General features: G+C 36.9%; 1 pseudogene; it reads left to right on the top strand.

Annotated features, from left to right (window-relative positions):
- Window positions 1-276, top strand: part of LOC112184640 — a 32,404-nt pseudogene extending 32,128 nt beyond the window's left edge.
- The last annotated feature ends 4,360 nt before the right edge of the window (window positions 277-4,636 follow it).

Genomic DNA, 4,636 nt, shown 5'->3' with positions numbered 1-4,636 from the left:
TGGGTTGAACTCATGCTTCCGCAAGGACACATTTACAGTATCATTGATCCGATGTTAGAGAGAAACTTCAATGTCAACTCTGCCTGGAAAGCTGTTGAGATAGCAATGGCATGTGTATCTGCAGAGGCCAGTCATGAGCAATGTTGTGATGGAACTAAAAGAGTGTTTGGCAGCACAACTCAATCTGAGAAACCTCAGCAGCTATGAAACTGAACTAGCTAGGAAGTTCCATTGATGTGGTGTCTCAAAATAACTCCATCACTATGATGAGTCCCTCAGTAACAGGGGCGGCCCTGAGGGTGTGCAGGTAGTGCCGCTGCACAAGGCCTCCGAAAATTGGAGGCCTCCGACTTTGAGTTTCGAGTATATATAGGTACAAATGAATATAATTAATTTAGTTCCCCATCCATGCATAGAATCTTGTGTAGTCTAGTTGGTAGGCTGGCCAAGGCACGCTTGGGTTTTTATATCCTTGTCATGGGTTCAAATCCCAGACTTCCATTTTTAATCTTTATTTCTCTTCCTTTTTTTTTTTAAACCTTCGGTGTCCCTGATTTTTTTTTCTTTTTTAATCTTCCTTTTTCTTTCACTCTCCGTGTCCCTGATTCTCTTTTTCTTCTCTCTTTTTCTTTGTCTTTTTTACATCTCACATTCCTTTAGGGTTTAGGATTTTCTTTTTCCTTTTGTTAGTAGATTTTTTTTATATTATTCAATAATTTGTCATAACATTTTTTTTATTGTACCCATTCTTTTTTTTTTTTTTTAAATCATTATGCAATGAACATAAGGCCTTTGTCAAATTTTCGCACTGGGTCTCTGAATTCTCAGGACCGGCCCTGCTCAGTAAGGTAGTTGTAGTAATTTTGTTGACAAAATAATGTCTTAATGTACAATGTCTATTAATCTGTATTATGTATGGTGGGTAGGGTTGGGCACGGGCCGGGACGGGTCGGTCACTAACTGATACCGAACCCGGTACCGGAAATTTTATTCGAGACAGAACGGGACGGGATTTAGGTTTTTTAAATCTGATACCGAAGGTTCAGAAACCGATCAGGATCGGGTCGGGCCCGGGCCCAATTCGGGATACCGAATCCTACACACATTCGCCAAATTTGTTCTTGGAAAAATGGATCATTCACCTCAGGTATCAACAATTATACACAACACCCAGAAAATTTTGGAGCGGGATTTCGGTTTTGGGTGCCCAGCCCTAATGGTGGGAGCATTTGATGCCTGCTCCTGGTTTTATTTCACAATTATTCGATCATCTGCAAGAGGCACCTTATTTCCTAAACAAACAAAATAGTATTTGGAGCAAAAAGGATTAAATATGAGTTGTTACTACAGATAAATGAATGTAGGATCTAAACTAGATCCAACATGCACAAAAAATTAAACTCAACTTGTCCCTGTAACTTGAGCTAAAGTAAAGAGGATAAAGATGGCGCAACGTCTTAACGTACGTTTCTTGGTTTTTTTTTTTTTTTTGGTGTGGGCTTTTTGGGCCCTCTCTTTTCACAAAAGAGAAAAGGGAGAAAAGGGAAATAGGTCCTCTCAAGAAGGGAGAAAAAGAAAAGGAAAAAAGGGGCGTAGGTTTGTTAAACACTTAAACACAAAACCTAGCTAGGCAAAGTTTTTCCTTCTTCACTTCGATTGCGATCTTTCTACCTTGTTTCGTAGAACTCTTCCATTCCATCCTCCCTTTCTTCTAAGAGGCATAACAGATGCAACTTCTCGACTATGCTTTCTTTCTTTGTTTGTTGCGCATACTCTGCAGCCTCCACCTCGCCTTTGCAATGTTGCTCTCTTTCTTTTCTGGCGGTGTGGTAGGGTGGAACCTCCTCTGTCGTTGAGCTTTTGCTTACGGGATTTTCTGTTTTTGCGTTTGAGACATACACGATACGGCCTTGTTATTGGGTTTTGAGTTTCTGCGCAGCTGGTCCACGGAGCCCAAATATAGCAGCACCCTAACTTTATCATATCAATGGGTAATTTATCCACATGGGCTGAAATTGCGTCATTTATCTGATTCTCTGACTTAATGATAGTTGATTACTTATCACATAAGCTTGGACCTCTATGTGGGATAACGTTTTTGTTAAATTCAAACACCTTTTTTACGCCTTGTAAGTACAAGCAATCCAAAAGGAAGGCTATCACATCTACTAACATATTTATCATTCTTTTAGTTGCAGAATTTTTTCAGTGTGTTATTTCAACCCCTCCAGGTTAGAATATGTTAAAATCCTGCAGGTTTTATATGGTCTTTATAACATACTCAGGGCCGTCCCGTGACAAATTGAAGCCTAAGACAAAATTTAGAGAGACCTTCCTAATAATTTTGTCCATTTAAAAAAAAAAATGTCAACAAAGTAAAGTTCAAACTAAAACATAGTAGATTATATAAACAAAATAAAAAGTAACAATGCCAATAAAGAACATTAGAACCTAATTTTCTAACCACAAAATTTTGGACTTCAGGCTTTGACGATTTGTTAAAATTGTATCAACTATCTTAATTATGATTATGAAATTAGAACAGAGGATGAAATTCAGAATTGAAGAGGAAGAGAAAGATTGCTTCTATACGTCTATCAGAGTCTGTCAATGGCTTAAATAGACATAAAAAGGAAGAAATGTTACCGTTTTCCTTAACGATCACCGATTTGGTTGCAAATTTGCAGAAATGATCTATATATTAGGACCTAAAAACTGAACAGTTGAGATGCCAAAATGTGATCGAAAAGTTGTCTAATGCCCTATCCCTATAAAAGACCCAAAAAAAGGATTTCTTAGTGGAAGGGTCCTATATATATATGTGTGTGTGTGTGTGTGTGAGATGGAGGCCTTCCCCAAACTGAGGCCCAAGGCCACTGCCTTGATTGCCCTGGTCAAGGGACGGCTCTGCATACACTCTTCGCATGTCTTTGATTCTACATTGTTGGTGCACAAAAATTCAGGAGGAAGATTACCCAACAAAAATATCCCTCCTTTAATCTCCAAGAATCCCTTGACGTATCCATCTTGCAATCAATTATGGAGAAGAGGGACCTGCAAAATAGAAAAACACTCTGACACCCAACTAAATATCAATTCGAGAAGAATATTAGATTAAAGAAATTGAATTGATACTTGTTACTGTTGTTAACCATTATCCTCCTCTCCTAATTCCTCCATAAGCTTGAGGATTTATAGTCATTGATTGCTTTTTCTTGGCCCTTCCTCCATGTTGTAGTGGGAGGAGTAGTGTTTGCACATTCTCCACAACACGATCATCTTTTACTGTATTTCACTTTAGTAAGTTGTTAGTCACTTTTGAGCTTTAATCTGTGGGCTTGGTTTAATGAGTAGGAGCCCAAAGCCAAAATTTTACGCCCCCACAATGCCCCCTTTTTCCTTTCCGTACGAGCTCCGAGTGAGGGAAGGAAAAACAATAGCAAACTATATACCCCCCCCCCCCACTAACATTTCAAAACACAAATAACTCCTCAACATGTAGTTTTACACATTTAAGGACAAAAGTTTACACTTAAGGACATTTTGTCTTTAGTGAGTCTTTTACTTTCCTTTAGCATTTATCTCTTCCTTCAGTAAAAAAAAAAATTTGATAGAGCGTAGTGGGCCCATGCTTTTGAATTTGTTTGTTTGACATATTACAGGTATAAATCCATCCTCTATACTCAAAGGTAAACAGTTATTTTTACTATTCATAATTTCAATCGTTGACAGATTTGAGTTAAATGTTATCTGTAAAAATACTAGCAAGAAAATTGAAGAAAGAAAGAGAAAAGTTGAGAAAATTGAAAGACTTTAGAAATAGTCTTAAAAGAGAAACTCCTGGCTATTGTGATATCATATTCCATACCCAGACAAGAATTTATAAAGTTGAGTAAGATATTGAAAATCTCTTGTATATGCTTACAGAGAAACAAAAACCTCTTGATTATTTAAGCATTGGTTAGATCCGCAAATCACTGGTATCAGAGCTTGTAAAATAGCTCAAAAGGGGAATCCCTAATGGGGACAATGTCTGATTTAATATTAGAGAAGTTGAATTCTCTATTGAAATCCTCTGATGAGAAACATCAGATCCTACTGAAGGAATTATCTAGATGTCATGATCATCTAGAAAAATTACCTGCTATAATCTACCAATTAGAAGAATTGGAAAACAAAATAGATTATATCAAGGAACTTCCAAAAACGGAAGAAGAAAAGCTAACAAGTGTTAATAGAAAAATCAATTAACAGCAAAAAACGCTGGATTCTATGAAAATTATACTGAAGGACAAGAAAGTGCTCATAGTAAAACCAAAGAAAACTAATGGATTGAAACAATTAGAAAAACCTGAGAAGAATCCTGTTCCAAACATGATTTTTCTTGGACCCTCTACTAGTCAAACTAGTATTCACTACTAGAATCATGTTATTAGACATCGCATGTTTTAAATCGGTCAGACTTGCCCACGATGTAAAAAAGCAATCTAACATCGTTTTACGAAAATACCGATTTAAATGTATATTATTAACATCGGTTCTTAAAATGATCGGTGTTAAAAATTTTGTTCAAAAATTTGCGGGAACCTATTTTTGCAAAAAGCGCTAAGTTTTTAAGTGAAATGAAGAAGCGGGG

This window comes from Rosa chinensis, chromosome 2 (genome assembly GCF_002994745.2).
Source record: "Rosa chinensis cultivar Old Blush chromosome 2, RchiOBHm-V2, whole genome shotgun sequence".
NCBI classification, from domain to species: domain Eukaryota; kingdom Viridiplantae; phylum Streptophyta; class Magnoliopsida; order Rosales; family Rosaceae; genus Rosa; species Rosa chinensis.
Note: the sequence above shows the minus strand (reverse complement) of the source record. Positions and strands in the feature narration are given on the sequence as shown.